Here is a 27,427-nt window from a genome sequence, read left to right as displayed (position 1 = left end):
CTTTCTCAAGGAGCTGGAGATGCAATACATTACCATTACCTGTCACTTTCTGATTTTCTTAACTCATAAGTTAATATAACAGAAGCAACTGTTTATTTCACACTTCTTAAAGTAGAAAAAATTCAATTGTCTATACACTTAAAAACAAGAAAAATTATTTAAATGGCACATAGAAAGTATTTACCATAAATGCTCTTATTATTAATGGATTGTTCTAAGTGCAATTTTGGAACAATAACTTTTAATATGTAATCTAAGAAGTATCTTAACTGAGCAAAATAACAGATTATTAGCTTGATGCTTCAGCTATCCTACTAGAATATCTTATTTTATTTTAGAATATTTTATTACAGATAGAATATTTTTTACCAAATATAGATTAAAGATGAGAAATATTATATATTAAGTTTTTCTTCCAAAGACAACCAGAGCTTTTATTGGTAAAAAAACCTAGAGAATCTGAGTAACTTTTTATCCTATATAAATAACTGTAGCCTGTAATTAATTTTCTTTTTCAAACTCTGCCATTAAGCATTGCAATATATATCCATGCTCTGTATATCTGAGTGATATAGGTTGAGTTTGAGTAATTTGTTTTTGTGCATTTAATTTCCACTTTTGTTAACCTACAACACTCTTGGCAAGAAAAATTAATTATTTATGTAAGGCAAAATATATTTTTGGAGAAAAATTTTATTCTGTTCCAGAAATTATGATTCCTTCTCTTTCCACTGTGTAGCCATTGCTGTGTATGAATTCAACCCTTTCCTGTTCTCTGTGGGCAAAACAGCCACCTACAATCACATCCTCCTTCTGTATTCCCGAAGGCAAGTCAAAGAGGGATCTTTCCTAGTTGTCACTGAGTACCTGTGGTAAGGAGTTATCTCCTTCAAACTTCAAGAATTTCCAAGACCTGCTCATCACAGCAGTGTGCTTTTCCCAACTGATTTCTGGGAAGTTAAAATCTCTCATTAGGGCCAGAGCTACCAATCCAGAAATTTCTCCTAATTGCCTATAGAATCACTCATCATGGTTAAACAATCAGTAGCAGACACATAATCAGTTACTATAAGGGCTGTTCAGTCAAACCTTTCCCTTACCTACAGTGGGACACCTCCACTTTGCCTGCACACATTCGTGTGTTTTAAAGAGCAAGTACTGGTTGGCAATGAAAGAAGCAGAAGTACATAAGAAAAAGGTGATGGGAAGATGATAATGGGATATCAGGAAACAGAACAGATGTTTCTTAATAACTTATTTAATTTTTAATATTTAATCTATTGCTGCTGAAATTCTGGCTATTCTACAAATGCCTTCCATTGTCTCTTATCACCTAAAAAGTCTTAAGGCTATTTGGAGAGCCTTGTTATTTTAAATGTTTTGTAAATTAACATTTGTAATAATCTGCTTGCAGCAATTTGCTAGACAATGCAGGTGTTCTTCAGAGAAAGGGTGAATATGAACTAAAACCCCACAATGTGCTGAATCAGAATATTAAAACCTTGGAGACAGAGTGCCTGAAAGGCATTCTTTAAGGCAAAACTAGAATATTTATTTAGGTTTACTAGAGTTGGTAGATTCCAAGCCTGCTTTTGGTTTATGTGTCATTGCTCATATCAGGTATTCAAAAGAGGTGAGCTGAGCAAATTTTGAATACAACCTTGGACTCCTAAGTGAAGTCATTCTTCATATTTCTCATATTTCTGACAGAATGTGAAATGATGTTTGAATGCAGATATATTTATGCAGTTTAGGTTAGTGACATTTGCTATCCAGGCAGCCCATTCCTACCTGTGATTTCAAAAACAAGCAAAGACCTAATGTCTTACATGCCTCACAAGATTGTGCCATAGCTATAAGAGCTTAAGTGAATTCCATCAGAAATTGTAAGTTGGATTGACTGATTGATGTAAAGCACTGCAAAAGAAAAAGGCAGTAGAAGAAATATACAAACAGTGTCACACATTTAATGGAAATGGAAAAAAACCCAGTAACTAGAAAGTCAGAAGATTGTTGGGTGCAGTTGAGACCTTGAATCTGTGAAATGACGCTTAGCTGAATCAAATATGCATGGAAGGTCAGTAGAATACAAAAGAAGAGAAAATCATCCAAGTTGCCTGGAAATTTCAAATTGGGTGTTGCTTTAGAGGAGAACACACAGAATATGGATAGAGGGGAATTTATAGAGGTTATATGGAAGCTTTCATATGCCACTGAGATTAGTTCAGCTGGTTAGAGCATTGTGCAGATAAATGTCTGGGTTGTGTGTTTGATCCCTCTATGGGCCCTTCACTTAAGAGTTGGATTTGATGATCCTTCTGGGTCCCTTCCAACTCCGAGTATTCTGTTATTCTGTGATAACTTATGAGCAGTCCAAATAATAGGAAAAAGGAAAAAAAGAGAGGATTCAGAGGACTTTGATTGAGTGGGCAGAATTTTATTTATCCCCAGGATTAGCTGAATTGTAAAATAGAAAGCAGGATGTAAATAATTCACTACAGTCCCAGCTAAGTGAAGTTTTCTGTAGGAGGATAGTGCTCAGGGCCTGTGTCTGTACACAGTAATATCAACACTTCTGATCAGCTATTCCCTGACTTTAGAACCTTTGGGACTCCTTTCCAGGCAAAACACAAGTGTAGTGTTGTGTATTATTTGGTACAGAAATAGAATAACTTGGGGAAAAAATATCCCTAAACTAGATAGATAGATAGATAGATAGATAGATAGATAGATAGATAGATAGAAAGATTCCCTGAAATGTTTACACAGATAAATCAGATTAAGTGATGAGTCTAACCAGCAGTTTCTGGCCCAGAGATATAAAGAAAACTGTTTTATTTCTATCCAGCAACAGGCAGTAGTACACCCACTCATTAGTCACACCCTCCCAGTGGGTTTTAAACCATTTATACTACTTGCTTTCAGCCACATGTTTTATTTGGAAGAGCTAGGATTCTCCATTCACTATAAATGGTTTAGACTGTGCTACTGCTGAAAGTCTATGAGCAGAGTAAAGGGGCTAGAAATTAAATAGTGCTACTGCCATGCTTTTGAATTCATCCTTCAGGCAGATTTTCAATAAATGATGAGAATATGAGAGGCATGGAGAGTATGAGCAGCATGGAGTCCTGAAGAACTTCCAGTTTTGCATTAAAGAAAAGTAGAAATGAAAAAAAGCAGTAAAGATAACCTGTTTAGAGTAGATATTTTTTGGCTACCAAAGCATTTTTATAGAAGCATTGTGCTAAAGTAATGATGTTTAAGCAAGTATTTACATATCAATCCTAACAAGCATAGAGATTGACAAAATTTGATGAAAACAATATCAGCTATTTGATGTATACAGATACAGTTTAATGTTGTCAAAACTGATTTCATACAGGATTTTTTCATTTTCATATAGTATTTTATTCTCTTTCACTGAGAGCCCAAGTCAGAAAGGGGAATGTGTCTTAAAAGACTGTACCTCATTGTACCCCATTTCATAATGTTTAGTTATGAGAATTTTACTATTGACTTCAGAGGAACTTGGGCTGGGTGCTTAATGCTTGGTATGAAACATTTCAGTCACATTGTTGTCTTCCTAAATATCAAGTTGTTTTTTTTTTTTTCTTTTTTTTTTTTTTTTTTTTCCCAGTGCTAATGTTCAGGCTTTGTAGAATTTGTTCCATAGCACAGCTGATGTGTTACTGGCACACCACCAGAAAAGTGAAGCACATTGTTCCTACTTCAGTATGCATCTATGGCTGTTTTGTTGACAGGAGGGTCAAAATGTGTTCCCTTTATGTGTCTTTTTGGTGGGCGGTGGGGAAAGAATTACTACAATTTGTGTCTGAACTGTAGTAACTAGAGAGACTGTTATACATAGCATAGCACTCTATTCAGATGAGTGTTCACCCATGTTGACTGTAAAGTGGAATTTTATTCTTATTTACATTAATGAGACCTATGAATAACTTAAGTGATTTGGTTTACATAAATGCCTCTATACCTCTGTTTGGAATAGAGGCAAAGGTGTTAGACTAACATACTGCACAGCCTAAGAGACTCAGTGTAGGAAGATAATTGGATTATATTTTTTGTACAGCAGTTCTTGTGATCCTTCAAGAAAGGAGGAGGTTATCCCCATCTGCAAGCCCATATTGTCAGTGAGTAGCTAAAAGACATTATCTTAATGTGGCAACAGCTATTTTCACCTTTATACTTTCTCAGTAGTGTTACAAATGCTGTCTATCTGGGACATGTGCCACACTTAAGCACCACATTACAATACATTAGAAATGTATTCTGCCTCACAGATCATCAGTGCCACACTCAAGATTCTTTTTTCTCTGGTAAAATTCCCACTAGATTTTGAATTATATCACTTCTTTGGCCCCAGTAGTCAACATTTTCTATGTTATATCTAAACAGCCAACTAAAACCCTTAAATAAAGGTCATCATCACTAACTTTCTTTTCTTGACACAATATAGCTCTCTATAGGTAAAACTCATACGTTCAGATATCAGAAGTGTTTTAGGCCTGTCAAACATGGCACTGAATGGCCACAGAAATTAGACTGACACAAACCTCCTTGCCCTGCATTTATATATGAGCAATTCCTATACTTACCTTTCCTATCTCTAATACTTGGAAGCTTATATGGTTATAAAGACCTATATGAAAATTATTGAGTTGATACAGTTTTTTTCTGTAGAGTAAGATGAGAGAAGAAATCAAAGGTAAAGGGTAGAGGTGATCAAGTTGCTTTTACTCAGTATGATAAAAGCAAATACTGTGGTGTTCAGCCATATCCATATGACGTGTGTTGCTGCTGCTGATCCAGACTAGATCAGAGCTCCACACATGGAGCTACACTGATGTAGTTGCACATAAAGAAAGTGTAGGAAATGAGCAATAATGTTAGGAAAAATGTTTGCAAACAATGAAGAAAATAATTTATTTTTTCTCTTTATTTTCCTTTTGTTATGCTTGTTTTATATTTATCTCATATTTTTATCACTGCAGTTGTGTTGAATTCAGAAAAGGATTTTTTTGATGTTCTTTTTTGATATTTGAATATTTGCAAATATTCTGATCAGTAACAGTGAATTATGACAGCCGTTTGCTTAATTTTAGTAATACTTCATACCTCTTCCATACCCTCAGGATAATAAGCTGCAGTTTTAGAATATAACAAGATGAGCAATAAAAAATAGGCAGTTTTCAATTTTATCAAAAAAGTTTCCACATTTTCATTAAATTTTGATGTAACTTTAAAACAAAAAAAGAATTATCAGGGCTGAATAACAGCCTGTATGAGAAAGTGTGATTTTACAGTGTTGATGATTCAGGAGGCCAGTATTGGCAAATATAATTGCGAAGGCTGCTTGATAGATAGAGAGAGCATGAGCTGTAACATTTTAATTGGACATTTTATTGAGGTGTTGTAGAAGATGGATACATAGAAGCAACGCTTCAGTTACCAAAAGCTGAAATTGTGATTGAATAAAATTTCCATGTCTTTCAAATAACTCTCATTCTCTACCAAAACAGGAAAATGTACAATACCATTTTCATAAACAACTCTCTTAATGATGCAGAAAGCTTAGCAATAACAGATATGGGTTACCGAATGAAGAAGAGCAGCATACAATGCACCCAAAGGAAGAACAGAGCTGCTTTGTTTTGTTTTTAAACAGCTTGTTTTTCACTGCAGTAGTACAGTATCTGACACTTGGAAAAATCATTTCAGTGAAAGTTTTGACAATGAACTGTAAGTTCTTCACACAGCTTTAGTGTATCTCCTAAGATTTACAGGATAGTCTTATATTCTTCACTGGAGCTGACTGGAATTTTGTCTAAGTATAGGAAAGAATGTGGAAATTAATTAATACAGCCTGATGATTAGTTCCTCTTTTTTTTCACCCTTGGTTTTCAGTTTTGTTAGTACTGTTGAGTAAATTATTCTAATCCTGATGTTTATAATTGGTGGTAGATTTGGAATTACTTGCCAAATTTGATGGAAGGCTATCACTTTCCCAGACAGCGACATTGCAGATATATAGCACAGTCCATAGACATGTTGTGAAAAAACAGTAATTTTGAGAACTGCCAATTTGTATGTTAAATCATCATCTTACCTAATTTGGCATGTTTTCCTTAAATTGTCACCTTGAAGACTGAGATTTGAACTGATTTGTTACCACATGCAATAGTTCTTCTATTAATTATTGAGAGCAGCACTTCCTAATTCTGGGTCCTATGCAGGAACCCTAGCTCCATGCTGGGATGAGACCTTACCACACACTCTCCTCTCTGTGTTAGTTTCCAGTGGAAGTGAACCCAGCTGTGTGGATTAGGCAGGCACCCCCAGGGTCACTGCTGAGGTTTTAGTCTGTAAAATCCACTTGGTTTATATACAGCCTGGGAGTGTTTGTTTTTAATTAAAGAAAGCTCCTGGCCAGAGGAATTCTGAAGAAAGAAGCTTCCTCTGTGAATAAAAGCTTGAAAGCTTGTGAATGTAAATGCCCTGACAACAGAAGGGCATTTAAAAAACTATCAAAAATCTGCTAAGTTTGAGATCGCATGATCTTTTTTTTGATGGACTGGTAATATTTTCCTTTTCTACAATTCTGTTTGGAAATGTATTTTTACTTTTGTTAAGGGTGTCTTTCTGTTTGCTGTGGTAAACATTGCAGAGATGATGCTTGTCAAACAGATGAACCCCTTGTGTAATTTCATTGGTTTCCCTGGAACTTTTCCCAGGCTGTTTCAAGAGAATCTTGAAGTGGTACAAAAATTCTTTCTCTGGTTGAAGCTCTTGTTGTTCTGCATACATGGAAATGATGACTGTAACTTGGCCTTTAAGCCTTTGGCTGTTTGAAGAGCTGAGTTCTTTGCTAAGCTTCCTGATGTGAGTCACTGGTACTAAGTCTAACAGCAGCAAGACACCTTATGTGTCACGTTATGTGTCTCACAACACTCAGCTTCATAAACAGGTGTAGAATCAACTCTTCATGTTCTTCTGAGGGTGGTAAAAATGCTGAGCTCACAAATTGAAACACCTTTTTTTAGAGCAGACTGTGCGTGAATGTCAAAAAATATTGTTTTTTTTTAAATAAAACAGTTTTATAATTAAAAGGTTCAAGTTTATTCTATGAACCTCTTTTTTTCATGAAGGGAACAAAGCGTTTTTCCCTTTTTGCCTTTCCATATATGATTTTTTTCGTGTTTTATTTTAAAGCTTAACAATACCGAGCTTCAATATAATATATAGAATCATAGAATTGTTAAAGATGGAAAAGACCTCTAAAATCACCCAGTCCAACTATTAACTTAACACTGTCACCTTCACCACTGAACCATGTCCCTAAATGCCACAACTAGATGGTTTCTCATTGCTTCTATGGAAAAGTGATTCTACTACTGCCCTGGCCAGCCTGTTCTAGTGCTTGACAGCCCTTTCAGTGAGGAAATTGTTTCTAATAGCCAATCTAAACCTCCCCTGGCACAACTTGAGACCATTTCCTTTTGTTCTGTCACAGAACAACATACTTGGCTCTCCTAGACTTCTCACCTCCACCTCTTGACACAGAGCTGTTATATCTATCAGACATAAGCAGTTGATATTATTTTTTTAATTTTTGAGATTTCCATTTCAGAACAGTTTTTATCAAATCACATTTACATGTAGCAGTAAGGAAGAATAGCTTTTCCAAGGTGGCAGAACTTCCTTGTTGGTTTCTCTAGAGAAAACTTGAATAAACAGGCTGATGTGTTTTCTTTTCCTTCTTAGCTTCCAAGACAGTAGATGATTTTGGTACAGTTAGTTTCATCGATTTATACCCACTATTTATCATACAGAGGACAGGGAAAATATGGATCAAGAATCACATGGATTTCTAGAGATACAATTGATATTCATATCCTGCATCAAAGCACATCAAAGCACATTTTAACTCTGATACATACACATGGATGTTAAGGTCACGTTTATGTCTGCGGGATAATTTTTTTAAAGAAAATAATATTTTAATTGGATTTGTAGTTTTGTAGTTGGCTCTGTTTCTACTCAAATATTTACTGAGATGTAACAAAAGTTTTAATTGTGCCTTTAAAAAGTATCACAGGTGATCTCTGAACAAAGTGATCTCTGAACAAGGAGATTAACTGGACAAAAAGCTGAGAAATACTTCATTTCAGACCTCTGCACTCCTCAGGCACTGTCTGTGTGAACCTCCTTAGAGAAGTATTGAAATTCAGCAGGTATCTGTCATTAGTTTCACAGTCTCCTGCAGACATACTCAGTGTTCCCTTTTCTTCTTTTGTAATCAATTAGGATGCTGTTAAATGACAGGAAATACAAGAAGTATGGTTAATGCTGATAATGAAATAAACTGCCTGTCATCTCTGAAAGCAACATATAAATAATTTTGACCGCTTCAGGAAAAAAAGCCCCTCAGACCACCCAATATAAATGTATTTTGTACATATAAAACGCAAGTGCATTGACAGGCCAGTTTGGGGTTTTAGGTTTTAGCTGGGGCTGACTAGCGGCTTGAAATGTGCAACATTTCTCAAGATGACCAGGATCATATCATAATAAATTGAATTTCGTTGTAGAACACGATTTCAGGAGCTTATGGAAGCCTCTCACTAATATTCTACCACTAAATTGAGGGGAAACTTTGCTTTTATTGCCTCATATACAATGAAACAGTTAATTTCACTCTGGTTACTGTCAAATAATTCCTATCAAGAAGTATAGTCCCACAGGTAAAGTCCCAAGAGAGAAATATTTGGGGGAATATTTGGAATAAATGGGATTTCACCAAGAGTAAAGTATTAAAAAAAAAAAAAAAAAGAGTATGAAGAAAGATTCATATGCAATTGTGAGATACTCTTTCAGCATGTACTATTTAAAATAAAACTAATTACATGCAACTGCTGGTTCATTATAGACAGAGAATAAGACAGCTGATAAAAAGTGTGAAATAAAGTTCTTGGATCATTTTTTTCTCCTAGTGACTGGTTAAATCCAGTTATGTTGAGGATGGTCATGTTTGCCCTGGTGGGATGTCCTGGGAAAGAGTGAACCTTTTCTTTCTGCTCTTATAGGCAGCCCTTGTGCTGACTCAGAAAGCTATGCCATGTCAGAGACAGCTCAGCTCTGTGCAATCCAATATTTAGCCAAAGGCCCACCCAGGCATCAGTCCCTCCATCAAGCTCCCCACCCAACAATGCCAGAGCTCTTTCTAGGGCAGAGTTTTCTGGGTATTCATTTTACAGAGATTAGTGTACGTTGCTCCATAGAGTAGGGTATCACAATGATCTCTTAATTTTATTTCACTGTCAGTCCTACTCTGTGATACTGCTAAGTCCCCAAGTACTCCTTGCTTATGCTTGAGAGCTTTGATAATTCTGGCTTTTGAAGGGCTCTTTGCCATGAGTGTGTTGAGTTGGGGATGGGAACATAAGACCTTGCCCATCTCTGAATGCAACATAGTGAGGGGGCTTCTAGCCTTTTGGAGAAAAAAGGATCACATACAGAGTAAAAGATTGATAATTGAAAAAGTGGCCACATATGAACTCTAAGTTAGACCATATCTAAGACAATCAAGTAATCATTAAAATTTTTAGAGGAACTTTATCCTTCATTTTATCTGTATTTTATTTACTTGCATTTGAATCATTCCTATCCTCCCCTAAAAGTGCCTGCTTTTTCAGTGAAATCAGATTTCCTCATCTTATAGCTCTATATATGAAGATGAAGTTATCAATTAAGGCAGATGATAGGCTAGGAAAAAGTGGTCCCAAAAGAGCAAGTGTTTCTTCATCTGAAAACCTCCATATCTTCCACAGTGTTGTTTTTTATTATAAGGAGGTCAGGACCAGGGTGCTCAGTCTAAACAGATTTTGGTGAGTCATTATTTTCTCTGAGGAACTGGCCTTGCCCAGTTCTCCTCTGACTCACTGTAGCTGTAAATGATGGGGCATGTATTTTTCAAAGGGCACATACTGAAACCTTCTTCAGAACAAGTTCATCTGCTTTTACCACTAATTTCTCTATAAAGTACATTTTGTTCTCTTGTAAACTCTGATTCCTGGGATTGGCAAGTTCTTAAAGGCTGGACTGAAGTCACAGAAATGTCAGAAGTGTGCAAGTAGTCCTTAAATAACACTTACTTATATAATTATTTTATGTATATGAAAGTAGATTTTACTGACTCAATTAAAGCTATAAACTTTGATATAGAGGAAAATCACATTTTTACCTATGATTAAGCCAGAGATGTCCACTGTTAATGGTATTGCAACATCAGGATTTAATGAAAACTCTTTAATTTGATGGATTGATCTTTTTACAAACTTTGCCCTATTCTAATTATATCATCGTGTGAAATTGGGATAAACTTTTGCTGTCTTGATGCAGGCAGAACATATTTTAATATCTGAGGTGCTGTGTGACAAGATGACACTTGTTTGTCCCTGGAAAATGAGTGCCTCATGTTTTTCATAGGGGAAAATCTAGTAGATAAAAGCACTGAATTATATACATGTCACACCACATTGATCACTATGCACCTTCTATGTTTTGCTATGGATATTCAACTAGCAAAGGAATAAAACAAACCAGGGTCTTCTTTTTTCTGTGCTTCTAGTTTAGGAACTCATAACTGCTCAGAATTTTTTCCTTTGGGGTGGCGTACCCTACCCTTGATGTGAATTCATGAGTGATTTCTAATGAACAAATTCAACAAAAAAACCCCCTAAAGCAATAGATATTGTTTTAATCCTAAGAGAAAATGTTACAAGCCTTGGAAGGAAAGGAATGGTATGTTACCTTTCACAGATAAAGCCTTGCTGGGGATATTTTCAGACATGACATTTTGCAGGCAAAATTTGACTTGCAAATGGAACGTTAGGATCCAGACTTCATTGCTTGGACCTAACTCCAGTTCATAAAAGAATTGCAATATCATGTTAGTAGTATGTTGTAACTAGCTTTCCATGACACTTTTCCTGGACAGATAATCTTTCTCCTGTTTTATGGATGATATCTCCAAAAGTGAAGGATTTTAGTCTGTTCACCAGACCAGTTACAAAGCTCAGTTTTTTAAATTCTAATTCAGTGCTCTGTATTCCACTCTGCTAGAGCTATGGCATTCAAGCTGGGTGCCTGTGTGTTCAGGTAGCATTGGAAAATTGAATTGGTCATGATGTAGAAATTTACACTTTATCATCTGGTAAAGTGTTGCCTTCCTTCCTGATCAAGGTTAGCATATATCTGAAATTACAGCCACTGAATCTGAAGCATGAAGCACTATATGCTATAGAGCTTGAAAACATGGGCAAATCAGACATTTCTACAGGGCACAGAACAGAAAAACAGCTTGTTTTCTTAGGTTTTGCATGGCCACCCACCTTAAACCACACAGAGAAGCTGCTAAAGTTAGTTGATAAAGTTTGCAGCAAAGAATTGCTAATCATTGCTTGCCCTCAGCAGAATGGCACATGCTGTTGCAAAACAAAATTCAGACTGTGCCTAATACCACAAAGGAAGCAGCTGTTTTCATTTGAAGCAATTTCCATCATGATATATGAGTAAAAGATAGAATATTAATAAAGAAAAAGACAACATGATCATCAAGAGGTTCTACATGCTACAGCTGAGAATCTTCTTTACATAGTTTCTGCACTGACTGCTACATTTCCCTTTGAAAATGTGTGTATCTCTTCAGAAATATATCAGATGTTGATCTGGGATTTCTAAGAATGTAAGCCTGAATATGTTCTTCCAAAATATGATTTAAAGCTTCACTATATGTCCCTTAAAATTATTGCTGCAGTACATACAGTGAAGCTATCAACAAATGAGTATTTTCCACAGAAAAATTAATTTGAAGTCAGAGAAAACTCGATACAACATGTTGTGAAAGAATACTTGATTCAGAGTAGCAGCACTTAACATAGTATTTTGTGCAACCATTTTATTCTGTCAATCACATCCCACAAGAGAGGTCAGTTTTACTGTTATGAATTTATAGCTTAGCTCAAAAAACCCCAAGTATTACATCTGTATCTATCTACAAAGATGATGATGATGATGATGATGATTATTATTATTATTCTTCACTATGTGTATATACTTCCTCTTATTTGTGATTCTCAAAGAATTATATAACAGTAGGTATTTTTATTAGAGCTGATTGGCAAGACATCAGGGATAATACTGACTTTGGAAGTCTTTAAAAGGCTAGTTTTGTCTATGTTAATTTTGCAAAAAGGGTTTTGACACATGTAAAATAAAAATTTTAATTGGATTTTTGTATTTTTGCTTGAAAATATATATTTATTTCAATTTCTTTATTTTATTAAAAAACACCAAGAGCAAAAATGATGGAGCAGAAATATGGAGGTTATTCTCTTCAAATAAAATTGTCTTGTGTAGAATTTTGAAAATTTGAGATTTTGAAATTGAAAAGAAGGGCTTCTTCCCAACTTGAAATATCACCATATTTTGTTAGGCAAAGTTCTGTTTTCCATCCAGGTCTAGTCTTTATTAGACACTTGCAATTGCTGTCTTCCTCCAATAGCTGCCAATCATGGAAACCTTTGAAAGGATCTCCCCAGCATGACAACTTATGCTGGTAAAGCAGGAAACCCCTTGACTCCAAAGCCACTTTCCTGTGTGACAGATTTGACAATGGAGGTCAGGTCAGCTTAGCCCATGTTCTCTTCTAGTGCACACACCTCCTATTTCTCAAAAGCTGAAATCACAGACCTGGAGGGGGGCTGCCCACCCACCAGCCTGTCAGTGTCTATCACAAATCAGCAACATGAAATTATCTCTTTCTCAAAAGGTAACCAGCAGGTATTAACACCTACAAATTACTAGGCAAAGCCACAGACTGTTTTTTTAATAAATACCAAGCAGGCATCGAACTGGTCTGAGGCTGTTGGGCTAATTTTTTGAGGTAAGTGTAATGTATATTGTAGTGCATAAATGACATATACACTGTCATAGTGTTTTCTTCTATACTGGGTATAGAGTGTATATGTAATGAATGTGCTTATTCTGTGCGAGTGTATATGCATCCCAGATTCATACAAAGCGATACATCCCAAAATTGATGAAATCAGGCAAGAACACCAGGAGTTCTGTGTGCATGAACAGGGAGCTCCTGGACAAATTCAAACACAAAAATAAACTCTACAGAGCATGGAAGCAAGAACAGGCAGCCTAGGAGGAACACAGGGAGATTGTCTGAGCTGCCAGGGATAAGGTTAGGAAAAATGATACTCTGAGTAGGGTCCCTCAGGGTTCAGTATTGGGACTGGCATTGTTTAACATCCTTGGTGACATGGACTGTGAGATTGAGCACACCCTCAGCAAGTTTGCTGATGCCACCAAGCTGTGTGCTGCAGTTGGTATGCTGGAGGAAAGGGATGCTATCCAGAGGAACTTTGGACAGGCTTGAGAAATGGATCCATGCAAACCTCAGGAAATTCAACAAGGCCAAATGCAATGTCCTGCACTTGGGGTGGGGCAATCCCAAGCACAAGTACAGGCTGGATGGAGAATGGATTTAGAGCAGCCCTGAGGAGACTTGGGGGTGTTGGTAGATGAGAGGCTGGATATAAGCCAGCAGATGTGCACTTACAGCCCAAAAATCCAATTGTATCCTGGGCTGCATCCAAAGCAGTGCAGCCAGCAGGGTGAGGGAGGGGATTCTTCCCCTCTGCTCTACTCTCTTGAGACTGCACCTGGAGTGTTAAGTCCAAAGGTCCCCAGCATAAGAAGAATGTGAACCCTTTGGAGTAGGTCCAGAAAAAGTCCTTGAAGATAATTAGAGATCTGGAGCACCTCTCCTGTGAAGACAGGCTGAGAGATCCACAGTTGTTCAGCCTGGAGAAGAGAGGCAGACTTGCAGTATCTAAAGGGGACTTACAGTAGAGCTGGAGAGGGTATACAGTGATAAGACGAGGGAAAATGTCTTTAAACTGACAGAGGGTATGTTTAATGTTAGGAAGAAATTCATTACTGTAAGAGAGGTGAGGCACTTCTCTCTGAACTGGTTGTCCAAAGAAATTGTGTCTGTCCCATCCCTGCAATGTTAAAGGCCAGGCTGGATGGGGCTTTGAGCAACCTGGTCAAGTGAAAGGTGTCCCTGCTTATAGCAGGTAGATTAGAGCTAGAGGATCTTTAAGGACCCTTTCAACAAAAACCATTCTGTGAGTCCATGATTCTATGAAAAGTATTTTGTGTTGATAAGCAGTCAAAGAAAGAATATCAGCACCTCTGCACTGCATGCAGCAGACTGGGGGTCAGTTCTCCCTTCTGCCATGTGCATTCCATGTCTCCCTGGGTATATGTAAAATGTAATCCTATCCCTACGTATGACAGTAATGAAACATTGCTGCCATTTACCAGTGTAAGATCATAATCTTGTGCCTCAACTGCACAATGTGAAATGGGTGTTCTGAGTTTTCCTTTTCCCTGCCAATTTTCTTGTCTTGTCTGTTTAGCTGTTAAGTTAATTGCTCTCTGAAACAAAGATGATATTTTATTATGTGCATGTTCATACTGCACAGCAGGGACATGCATCTGAGTTGGAGTTGAAGAAATAAATAGCATAATATAAATAAAATCCAGCATCAGCTGATGTATCAAAGGCAGATAAATAAAATTAATAAAAGACAAACATGTAAGTTTGGAGATAGTGCCTTAAATCAACCTTTTGCTTTAGATTTTGGATTTTTTTTGTGATGCAGAACTATTTCTTTACTACCTTTTGAAGCAGTCAATGAGTTTTCAGCTTTGTTTCTGTTCTGTTCAGAGATTAATGAGGGATTCCACACTTGCATGAATTTTTTTTACTTTGTTGAGTTAAACTTTTGCTTGCCTGATCAGTTCAACTGACCAAACTAAATTAGTTTACTACTACTCTGAGAATACACTCATGGCAAAGCATCTTTATATGGTTTCTCTCATAAAAGTTTAATGCAGTGTATAATTAGAAAAGGTTGAGTGCTTCCATTAATTCAGCAGTATTTTCCCACTCATTTATTCTGATAAGCCAAATATTTTGCTGACAGGATGAATATAGGCTCAATTAAAGGTGTATGCAAATGCATTTATCATTGTACCCCAGAAACAACATCCCACAGGAAAGGAAACAAAGCAGGAGTTTTCATGAGGTTCAGCTGACATTTGCTGTCCTCTCAGAGCTTTAGGGATGATGGAGCACTCTGTGGGAATGTTAAAGTCTGGGAATCCCAGTTACATGGTTAATGGAGTTGAGTGATGTGCAGATCAGTAAGATGTCCCTGAAGAATTGGTGTCTCTCTGTTTCTACTGCAGATCTCTTCCGCTAAGAGCACAGCCTGGGCAGAAGCCATCATGTTGCCATAGTTGTGTAGTAGCAGCAGTAGGACAGCATTTGTAAGACTTAATCCTACTTGAAGCATCATTAATTCCTAATGGGGGCTGTAGAGAATAATATTGTAGAAATCCTCTCCTGCTTGAAATCCCATGCAGTCTAATCCCTCAGGGTACTTACAATAGCAGTGATGGAAAACTATGCGTGGATCTGGTTTTTTGTGTTCTATGCTCTCGGTTTGTTTCTTTTTATTGAAAAGTTGGCTAAAATTAGGCTTTCATAGGAAATTTCAAAAATATTTACCCTTAGGATTATGACTTCAGGATCCTGAATATTATGTATATTTCTCCTGCACTTTGTGATTATAAATATTTGAGAGTAGATTCTTACTGCAATAATTTTAATACAGTTTCCAAACAGCACTGTTATGTTCAAAAAAAAGATAATGTGGAGCAAATCAGTCGGTAAATGTGTCGGTCTTACAACACTCCCACCTCCCTTTTTATTGCCAGTTTCAATGCAAAATCTAACTAGAATGCATACATTTACATATTTTAGTACACAAAAATACAAGGTGTCTTTAACACAGACACCTTTGATCATCTCAGGGAGATGATTTCATAGTCTCTGTTGGGTGGCCTCATAATGCGCGTGTGTGTGAATTCTTGGCTCTTCTGAACACAAGAGGACAGAAGCATTTTACCTCTCCTTAAAATGCTTCAGAGTCCTTGGCAAAATAACACTTCAGTGATTCCTGAGCTGGTAAATTGGCTGCTGCAGCAGTTCCTGGCAAGGTCAGCACAGCAGTATGTTGCAGGTAATGGAACGCAGCTCTTAGAGTGAGTGTGTCTCCTCCTCCCTTGGAATTATTCCCCTCTCCTGTGCTTGTACATGGGGGTGGGGGTGTGTGCGTGCACTTGCACTTACATGGGGAGCTTTTCCTCCTGAGTTTCAGTTAGCTCATCACTGGACTATGAATGTGTGGAAGTTAAAAGACTTCATATCTTTAATAAAAATTCCTAATGAGCAGACACTACACATATGGTCAAATTGTTTCTGTGCTCCTTAGTGCTTTCAAAGATGCCTGTCCTGCTCTCTCCCCTATGCTACTCTGTGGACATACAGAGGGACAAAAGATATGAAATTGAAGTTATCTTTCTTTAAAAATCTTTCCCATTTTTGCCAGAAACAATTACTATATTGTAATATCGCTGCAACAATATAATCCTGCTCCTTAGACATGCACCCAAATTTTCTGAAGGGCCAGGGAAAGAAGTAAGGCAAAATAGTCAAAAATTGTCTTCCTAAGAAAAAAGTTAGCAACATTTTCCTAGAAGAAGGGGAACATTAACCCACAGCCAGATGTCCCACCAGTTAGGCTGTTTCTGTGGATCAGGTTTGTGAGCTTATTCCAGTGTTTTCCGTTTGTTGCAGGGCATCCAGCATATAGGCTATAATAATCTCTGCCATGATGCCACTGATATTCTTCAGGGACCTCAGGAATGGATTTGGCTCCTTTGCTTGCTGGCCTTTTGTACTCTATGAAAAAGATTTTCCATTGTCCATTTACGAAAACAGTTCTGTGTTTCCGTAGACAGCTGTACTGAGTCCAAAGGAGTGGCAACAGATGCCTCATCATCCACTCCAATTAAAGAATTTTTAGAGGGAAGGAAATCCTGCCATGGTGCCTGAGTCACCAAGCTAACATAAGAGACCAAAATATTTTTCCCATTGCATACTGAATTAATACATCCTGATATAATTAAAATTTTATCACTTTTTCTCTTATTAGGAATGTGGAAATTTTTTTCTGAGTTCCTATTTGCATGGTAAAGGGTGTCTTTTACTGAAATTTTGGGCAGAACTTGGAGATACAAGTACTCTTGTGCTTTTTCAGCAATTTAGCTGAAGCAAATTTTGAGCCACAAGTTCCACTGGTTTGTTTCTTTTTGATTTTTTTTTGCTTCACCATGGTCTTCACCATGGGCTGGAGAGAAATCTCAGCTCAGGCACCTGGAGTACCTCCTCCCCCCACCTCTTCACTGACCCTGGTGTTTGCAGAGTTGTTCTTCTCACATATTCTCACTCTATACTTCTCTGGCTGGAAAATAACAGCTGCACCACAACCTTTGTTTTGATTTCTTCTTAAATATGTTATCAGAGAGACATTATCACCATTTCTGATTGGCCCAGTTTTGGCCAGCTGCTTGTCCATCTTTGTAACCACCAGGGATTGGCTCTTCCAGATTCAGTGGAAGATTCCAGCAGCTTCTTACACACTCCACAATTGTGCCCTTGCACCCCCCGCCCCCTGACACTACCAAAAAGTAGGCCACTCTAACCCAATTAAAAAAAAAATTGGAAAGGAACACAAAGTAAAAAAACCCTAAATTCCTAAAGCTCTATTTACCATGATTGTAAAGAAAAACTTTAAAATATGCCCCATGCTTGGTTATACAATGTTATTCAAGAATGGCTATTTCTGAGTGACTCCATATGTGGGTATCCTCATTGCATAATTAGCATGACTCTCATTTTTGGCTTAACTCCTTTTCAAAGTGCATTAAGTTGAGCAAGAGCATATCCGTTTGGTAAAGGAACTGAAATGTAAAATCAGCCTCCTGAAAAATGCCTTCCCATCTTAGTCTAGTAAGTTTACAGGGTGCTTTGAACACAGAAGAAGGGAAAGATCATACCAAGCCCACTGTGAGTCCAAAGTGGTGACATTATTATAATGGTTGCCCTATCGAGCTAGTAATGAACTACATACATAGTTATGTTTTATGATAAAAACCTAGAAATATGCAACATGGACCATAAAGTTCAATTGAAAAATGCTTTAAACTGAAACATCTAGTGAGTCAACAGGGAGAAAGGAAGAATTTTACCACTTGCTGATAGAAGGGATGATATAGTGGGTTGACCCTACCTGGACACCAGGTGCCCACCAAAATGGCTCTGTCACTCCCCTCCTCAGCTGGCTGGGGAGGAGAAAATATGATGAAAGTCTTTGGGTCAAGATAAGAAAAGGGAGAAATCTCAGCAATTACTATCTGGATCAAAGCAGAGCCAGACTGGGGAAATGAATTTACTTTATTGGCAGTCAAATTATAGTAGAGTAATAAGAAGTAAACCCAAATCTCCAAAAACCTTGCTGCCACTCATCCTTGCATCCCAGGCTCAGCTACACTTACAGTTTTTTCTACCTCTACCCTACTAGCAGTGCAGATGGATGGGGAGTAGAGATTGTGGTCAGTTCATCACACGTTGACACTCCTGCCAGGAGCCAACAGTGTCTCCACAGCATCACAGCCTCCTTCAGGCATCCTCCTGCTCCAGCATGGGGTCCTCCATGGGCTACAAGGGTGAAGCTGCCTCACCATGGGCTGCACCATGGGCTGCAAGAGAATCTCTGCTCTGGATCTGGAGCACCTCCTCCCCCTCCTTTCCCACTGACCTCGGTGTCTGCAGGGCTGTTGCTCTCACATATTCTCTGTCCCCTCTCTGGCTAAAATTGCACAGCAACTTTTAAAATTGTTGTCCCAGAGGCACTATCACCATCACCGATGGGCTCCACCTTGGCCAGCAATGCGCCCATCTTGGAGTTGGCCAGCCTTGACTCTATTCATATAGGAGACATTTCTAGGAGTTTCTTACAGAAAGCCTCCCCTGCAGTCCCCCTGCTGTCAAAGTCTCACCACATAACCCAATACATGCTGTTAGGTATAGGCAGTCAAGCATAGGACATGATACCTGGTCTAGCAAACAGATGTTTTTCCACTCCAAGGGAGTCAAACATTGCTTATTTTAACAAAGAGGAAATGGTCAACAGATATCCAGGATAAGGTGGAAGAAAATATGACTTATGACCACTGTCTGGATTTTATATGGGAGGCAGCTTATAGAGGGTATCATTCTCCAGCCTGATAAGACACTTTCTAATGATTTTTAATGTCTGTGTCTCTAAAGAAGGGAACCACTTGCAAAGAAAATCTGCAAACTGTTCAACTGTACAATGAAAAAAGAGGTGTAGGTAGAAAGATGCTTGTATGTGCATCTTTAATTTTGTGCTGAGAGTGATTCTGAAGTAGCTGTGTAACACATTCCACACCCAGAAGAGTGGTGCCTCTAAAGCCATCACACCTATAGGCCAGGGCATCAGAGATGCTGGAGCAAGTGCCTATATGTTTTGCAGTGTATGCAAAGGGCAGCAGGTAGAGAGCATGGATTACTGGTGTGTAGAGAAAAATAAGGGTTTTCCTGGTGATGGGTTAGAGTTGATAGTAGTACTCACTGAAAATCAGAAAAATACCAGAGAGCACTTTTGGACCTTGGCTAGCCCAAGGGGAGTTCACTACAGTCAGCAGCTCCTGTCAGCTGGCACAAACTGCAATTTCAGCACCTCTGGTTTGCCAGAGCTGTAAAAAATGTAAGTATCACAAGACCCAAAAAATAGACTCTCTATCCCAGTATGCAGGCCTCACAAGAGTGATTGCAGGGAAACAATTAACCCCCAACACACACAGCAGAGGTATGTAAAGCACAGGGAGACATTCAATCAACCTCAGTGACTTTATCAAGCCTTTGGAGACTCTGTAGTGGTTTTCATGGGTTGAAGCAATTTTCTGCTGAAGTGTTAAAAAAAATCAGAGGAACTTTTGAGGAAATAACACAGTGAAAAAAATCTGAAAAACACTGACCCTTGTTTTGTGGGACTCTGTACTTCCTCTTAATGCATGAAACAGAGAAGGAGTAAACATTGCTTAGACGTGAGTAGCTTCAAACAGAAGGAGGTTTTATTTTTGTATCAGTTTGTTCCTCTTTAGCATATTTCAATTGTTTACCTTTTGCTACTTTCTTTCTGTTGCCTGGAAACATTTAGTAAGTTGTTAGCACCAGAGCATTTGCTGACTTAAAATTCAACTCAAATGAGCTCTAACACAAAAGCTTATCACCTGTGTTTTCAAAATACCCCAGCAATATCAAATTAAAGGGCTTTGAGCTACTAGAAATTTATTTTATCAGGATAATAGCATTGAATGTACTTTTACAGTTATATCAACTTCTTGTTCTTGACCTTGTATGCGTTGCTGAACCAAAATTTCTCACCAAAATCATTATCCCTTTCTCTGAGAACCAGAGATGATGATGTTGCATGCATTACAAGTCACTAATGCAATACAGTTAGTTTTTTAATCGCTCTTTCAACTTTCAAATTTCCTTCCTGATTTTAATCTCAGAAAGCTGAGAATGTGATAACAGCACTTTGACTCTGCAAGGTTGTGAACATCTCCCTGGGTTATGCTGTTGACTCCCATTAGGGTTTATGAAAGTGTTTGGCCAGCACTGGTATTTCTGCTATACTTATAGTATAAGAGGTATAGCAGACATTGGCGCACCTTCACACTGAAATCATCCATGCGAACTTGCACCATGTCGGGCACACCTGCAAAGAGTTCACATCTGGCATTCTAGAGTAAATATCACAGCAGCACTTATAAATGCCTTGTTCAACACGTGGGAATCTCCAAGAGGTATTCCTAAGCCAAAAGCATGATAATTGAAGTGACTTGAGTACATGAAATTTTTTCCAGGAGAATTCATGTTACTGATCAGTCTCAGTTAATACCTAACTGTAAATGTTTATTTTACTTATGGGACTGTTTGAAACACATTTATATCTCACCTCAAAATATATACCACTGCTCATAGGTGAAAGAGTATTAAAAGGTTCACAATATCACAGAATCCATACTATTTGGTTTAGAATATTTAGTGCTTAATGTCCCAACTGTAACTCATAAACCTTCACTACTTCTCTAATGGTATTTCCCCTAGCTAAATTAGCTACCAGAATGAGCTTCCTAAAGTTCAAGTTGAACAAGCAGGATATCCAACTGGTGTTCTGATACATGTTAATTGATGAAAAGTGGTGCTGAGAACTGTCTGACATCTCATTTTAAACACAGTTGCGTGTGTATTTCATATCTTGGTTCTTCTGAGACCCCACTCCTCTCCATTCTGAGCATAATCATACACATAGACTGTGCCTGGTTTTAAATTTATAGGAAAATCTTGGAAAAAACAGAAAAGCCACATGCAATAATGGGGAACAAAGGCAACAGCAGGAAAAAGGCTGATGGGAATATTGGGAAAGAGCCTGCATCCTGCACAATAGCACTATTCATATATATAAATCATGTGCTCATGTGTTTTTCTGGATCTGGGCCTAACTGCACAACTGGATTTCTTTCAAGCCACAAGTAAGTGCAAGAAAAAGCAGAATACAAGCATAGATTTTTTGGTGGAGGGTGTAGTTCAGGCCCACAAAGAGAAAGTAATGGACTGTAAAGGAAAGACCTGGAAAAGGGAAGAGAGCGGAATGCCACTTTGCACAGTAGTAATTTAGTGTTAGTATTTAAAACTGAATATGCTTATTTGACATTTAGCAAGTTATTTGCAAGTTTGAAGGTTCTTTTTCCACTCTCTGTTAATCTTTGGTTGTATTTTAAGAGAAGGAAACTGGATGTGGATTAAAGTCCTTCCAAGATAAAAAGCAGGGCTATACTTTGGTCTCTCAGAAGGGTGCCTACTGTTTCAGTGCAGAGTAAGGTTTTGAAAGCTTTTGTAAGGGTGCATTACGAAACCCTGAATTGGTATTGGATGGTGACTGAAAGATATCAAGGTTGTGGGTTGTGGTAACAGATTACTGAATATCCTGAGTGCTGTGCAATGCAGAGCTAAAGTGCTCATGGGTCACAGCAGATCCCCTTCAGATCTGAACAGCATTAATATGCAGAAGGCAAAATACAGCCTGTTCATCTGCTGGATCAGAGATCCTGCTACCTTGCTTAATCTGTTCTTTTGTCAGATAGCCAGCTGGCAGTCTAAACTCTGAGCCATATATATTCTTATTTTTAGTGTTTGTGTGTTGCATAATAAAAGTATGAGAGGTGTGGAAATAAAATTGCAGCTTGGTCAGCTTAATTTTGAAGCAGTGCATTTGAGTGGAAAATCAGTGGCTATTCTACAGCCTATGTATTTTCCTCTACATAGATATGCACAAAAATCGAAAAAGTTTCTGTTAACTGATGATGATACATTAATGTCATCTAAAGATGTGGTGAAGAAGGAAGATAATTGGATTAATGAGTAAAATACAGTATTTAAGCCCTAAGATCTAACAAATGTGACACAGTGCCTTATCTAATGAGTGTAAGTGGAATCTCTCATGAGATTGGAGAACACAGTACTTTGTACTGCATAATCATTCATTCCCATCCAGACCAAACAGCCATAATCGTGTCATTCATGACAAAAATCAGTGATCTTAGTTTGCCTGACAGCTTCTGTTCACTGTTCCTAGGAACTGTTTTTTATCTTTTCTCTAGAGGATATTTAGAATTTAAGCTCTCTCTACTTGTTTATGTACAGTGCTGTTCATCTGCCAAATGACCATGGTGCCAAGTTCCAGCTTGGCATTTGTGGAACATTTTCCTTTCAGCCCCTTGAGAATACATGCTTCGGCCTCTCCAAAGCCAGCAAATTCTCAACACTTATGAAGTGGCATGGCCTAGGCTGGTGGACAGAAAAATTATCAACAACTGTCTCATTTTTTTTTTTTGTGGCTACAGCATGACACAAACTACAGAGTTATTGATGATAGCTTTCGAAAGGAAAAAAAATATGAGGGGAGACTTCTCTTTTTATCATTCTGTATTTCAATAAAATTTCTCTAATTGCATGGGTAGAGCAATGAAGTTTTGTAGTACCTATCATATCCTATAGCAGACTGTTACAAGAAAAGGAAAAAATGTGCATCAACAGGCCAGGCTTGTGAAAGACTGTAAAATTTTGCTCCAGTAAAATTGGTTTTTTACAATCCATTATGTGGTAAGTCAATATAAAGTCAACAGACCTCATTTACAAAATGGGAATCCTTACTGTAGTAATTTTCCAAACAAGGAACCTGATCAAAAGCGTTTTCTATAAATTCTGCTAACTGACATTTTGTTAAAACCTTTCATTGTGTTACCTGGAGGCAAGCTGAGGACAACCACCATCACTGAGAAAATATTGATTTTTCTAGGATATCCTGTCTTTGTTCTGCAAATAGCGAATAGACACAGAATAGAGTTTATGTCATGGTGAGAAGAAAATTTTGTGATTAATTCTAGAATCTGTGCTCTCTAACCTTTCACTACTCAATTTTTACAGGTTAAAATAAAGAATACAGAACACTGTTAAAACACAGCAATAGGTCATATGGTACTTTGTTTATTTGGCCAGCATTCTTCCATTACAGAATGAGAAGATGAATAAACAGACAGGGCTTAACCAGACAGAGGCTTTAAATCTATTAATTCATCTTTATGTGCCTAGCTTTTGCATATCCTCCTTTGGAACAGAGTAGTCAGTCTGTTAGGTCTCTGAGGACCAGCTTTTTACATGTGTGCTGGCAAATAAATCTCATGCCTTCTTGTAAATAAATAATAGGGAGAGTCAAGGCAAGGAGAGCCACAGCAAACATCTATTAGGATTAGACAACCTTGTAGCTGCTCAATAGGAAGTGAATCTGGTTGGTCAGAGATAGAATAGGTAGGACAAGGAGCTGCCAAAGTGTGACATAGTTCTTTAGAGTAGAGAGGATAGGGACAGGGAGACGATTTTGCTGGAGGTGTTTTCTAGTAACAATCGTGGGATGGTCATCTTCCATGTCTATTGGACTGTCCTAGGCTGCCTCCAGCTCACTCCCACCCACCTGTTCTTGTCTGCACCAGATTTGTCCAAAAGCACAGCATCACAGTCCTTTCCCACTTGAATGCTGGCAGGCCTCTGGGAAAGTCTTTGGTACAATACAAAAGTAAGCTCACACCTGCCAGTACAGCTCTTTCCTCATGCACTCACAGGGTCTTCAGCAGTTGCCTCACTGATGAGCCCATGTTTAGTCCCTATTATAATGTAGTGCAAATAAAGAAGGAGTGGGCACTTTGATCACAACATCAAGCCGGAAGGGAAGAATAGGGTTCTCATTCAAAGGTCACACTCCACCACCACAGCACAGTGTCTTTGGTGATGCTCCCAGTGTCCATCTCTAGTCAGGAAAAGGGCTTGAGTTTCAGAGGCGGCACAATCACCTGAGCAGTCTGGGAATTGCATCTTGCAACACTGTCCATTGTCTTCTGGATTCGGCTAATTTACGTGATCTATGACAATGTTTGTCTCCTCACAATATCATGGATTACCCTGAGAAGTGTCTGTAGCTACTGTCTGACAAGTGACAGCTGACTATTGGGATGAGTTTCTGTGCTGCAGTGACCTCGTCTCTTGGGTGATATTTTTGCTCCTGCATCAATTTTACAAGGTCCTCAATCATTTCCTGCAGTTTCAGATGGGTTTTATTTTTTCCACTGAAGAACATGTGAAATTTAAGTCCTTCAGATGCTTTCATTCCCTGCTTCCCTGCTGAGAAGAGATGGTTTTTTATTGAAGTTTCTTTTCTAGAATTGGTGTAGAATAGGAACATAGTTCCCAGTGGTGGTGTATCATACAACATTTGGCTAATGCTCTGGGACTATTTCTGGTAACTGCAACAGGAGTTACTGTGTCAGGCTAGGTCTATTATATGTTCTAATAAAATAACTAGTAGTCTGATGCAGTCTACATGAATAAAAGAGATTTGGATCCTTTCACCTCTTTTGGGGCACATATATTAAAGAGTGAGCTCTGTGCTTAAGAGAGATTACACGGGGATTATGAAATGTAGAAACTGTAGTTGCAAAAACCAGTTTTATTCAGCAGCAGATTACTGTCACTTTCCTTCATGCTTATGAAAATTTGAGTTTCTAGTTAAACTCAGACTCCGTTAGTGTGTAAATATTAGCCTATATAGAAATACAGCATTTCAGTTTAAAAAAAAAGTGGAAAAGCATTTATCAATTAATTTGAAATTCACTTGATTTACATAATGTCCTGAAGCTGTCTGCAGTCTCTTCAGAAATACCAATTTTAGAGAGGCCCTTGCACTTGGCCAGCTATCCAATGAGTAAAATAAACCAATCAAGGTAGTGGATAACTGATGTATGGATGATGCAAATGTGCTATTGTATCCGTGATGGGAAAAGAATTGTGTTAAGGCAGAGGTTTATCATATATTACTTTTTTCAGATGAACACACAAAGGAACATAACATGCCCATAGACTCACAAATGAATGATGACATTTATTCCACTTGTGTCTTGGGAATTATGGATTTACCTGTTCTCTTGACGCTGTTCAGCAAAAAAACATGCTGCTATCTATTGATTAGTTCATCCTGCACCAACCTGGAAGTAGTTAATTGTATGTCTCCATAATTAAAATTGAATTATAGGTATAGGTGTGAGCAATCCTGCCCCAAAGCAAGCAACTTAAAAAAACCCACTAGAATCCTCTGATTTATTTTAAAATATGAAGAATTTTAAGGCAAACAAAAAAAAAAATAAATCTAAGCAGTAAAACAGAACTCAAAATAAGATTTTGGACTGGAAAAATGAAACAAGAAGATAAATCTTCAATGGAATATTGAATTCTTTTTTGATCTCACAAAAGGAGATCACACAGGGTAGAGAATATTTCACCAAGAAGACAGCAGAAAAGAAATGCACTTCCACTAAACCCATAAAGAAGATGCTGTCACCTAGGCAGAACCATAAAAACCATAAAAAGGATGGGAAATATCTTCCCTGATAAAAGACATTCTAAGAGAAGGACTGGGAAATATGTTTCATAGTTCTGTGATAATTTGCTTTGATGAGTGAAAATGTCATTGTTTTCAGGAATCTCCTTTTTCTTCACTTGAGCATGTTTATGATAAAACAAGTTAGAATTTAATATACTTTGAAGATAAATCACCTCTGGATGTTTTCAGTGAGCATAAAAGATTTCCATCTTAATCTTCCTAAATTTCTCTCTATTTTTTACTGCCTTTTTCTGAGGCTGTTTACTCTGCACATATTAGAGAGACGGATAACAAAGCATTTTAAATAGGAAAGATCTATGCATATCTCCTTAGAAGGGAGCTTCTATTTCTGGCTGGTATTTTATTTTTCTTTTTGGAATTCTGTTTTCTGACTATGGTAGTGTTCACCAGCAGGAAGGAGTTAAATGATGCCCAGATAACTCAGGAGCTGTCTGTCAGTCAGGGCTAATCTTGAGGCTGAAGCAATAAGAGGCTTCAGAAAGAGGAATGTCTTTCTGGCATTTATTTTGCTTCTCTGTATTTATCAGTTGAGAATGACTGGGCCTGAATTGTTAATAAATAAGAATAGTTTTTGTGTGGTAAGATCAAAACCTGTACAAAAGAAGGTAAATATATTTCAGAAGGTCCAGCTTCTCCATCTTCAACATGAAATCTCAAACTCTGTGGCTCCACAACAGGACAGGGTGGTAGTCTGTGAATGGCATTTGATACATAGCTAAATAGTCTTGAAAATAATTTTTTAAATGGCATATAAGGGAGAAAAGGCTCTTTTTGATAACTCTGGTACTATTGTCATGCCTAAGGTCCTTAGCCACATAGGAAAGGTTCTGGTTAGAGTAGATGTAACAGGAATCTGATCTCAAAATAGAAACTGGCTATAGAATGGCAAAAGAATTTTATGGTAATGCTGAATTTCTACTCAATCATAAGCAACGTTTTACATGTTTTCTTTATGCTATATAAGGCTGGCTTTTTTTTTCTCATTTTTGCCTTGTCTTGTTGTATGAAACAGCTTCTCATAACATCAGTGTCATGAGTCTGCCACATTAATCATTTTCTGCCATACATTCTGATTTTGAATAAGAAATTGGTAACTTAGCTACAGTTTACATTACCGCCTTTTCCCAATTTACAGACTTACACATACCATAGATTCACAAATCAGCCTTTACTGGAAGAGTAAAAGGACTCAGTTTGGGCCTGGGAGCTGGAGAGCTAAATATAGTTCACAGCATTAGAGCCTGGTACAGCTAGGGGGAAAATATCTGTTTGGGGACTTATAAAAAGGTTAGTTTGGAACAGAGGTGCCTGGGGTGCAG

The 27,427-nt window shown here is 37.8% G+C and overlaps 1 long non-coding RNA gene across 6 annotated transcripts in view; it reads left to right on the top strand.

Annotated features, from left to right (window-relative positions):
- The window catches only part of LOC111927909 (uncharacterized), a 351,859-nt gene that overhangs the window by 30,211 nt on the left and 294,221 nt on the right, over nucleotides 1–27,427 (top strand). The window lies entirely within an intron of this gene.

Source organism: Cyanistes caeruleus, chromosome 5 (genome assembly GCF_971803275.1).
Source record: "Cyanistes caeruleus chromosome 5, bCyaCae1.hap1.1, whole genome shotgun sequence".
Taxonomy (NCBI): Eukaryota; Metazoa; Chordata; class Aves; order Passeriformes; family Paridae; genus Cyanistes; species Cyanistes caeruleus.
This window is presented reverse-complemented; position numbering and strand designations above follow the sequence as displayed.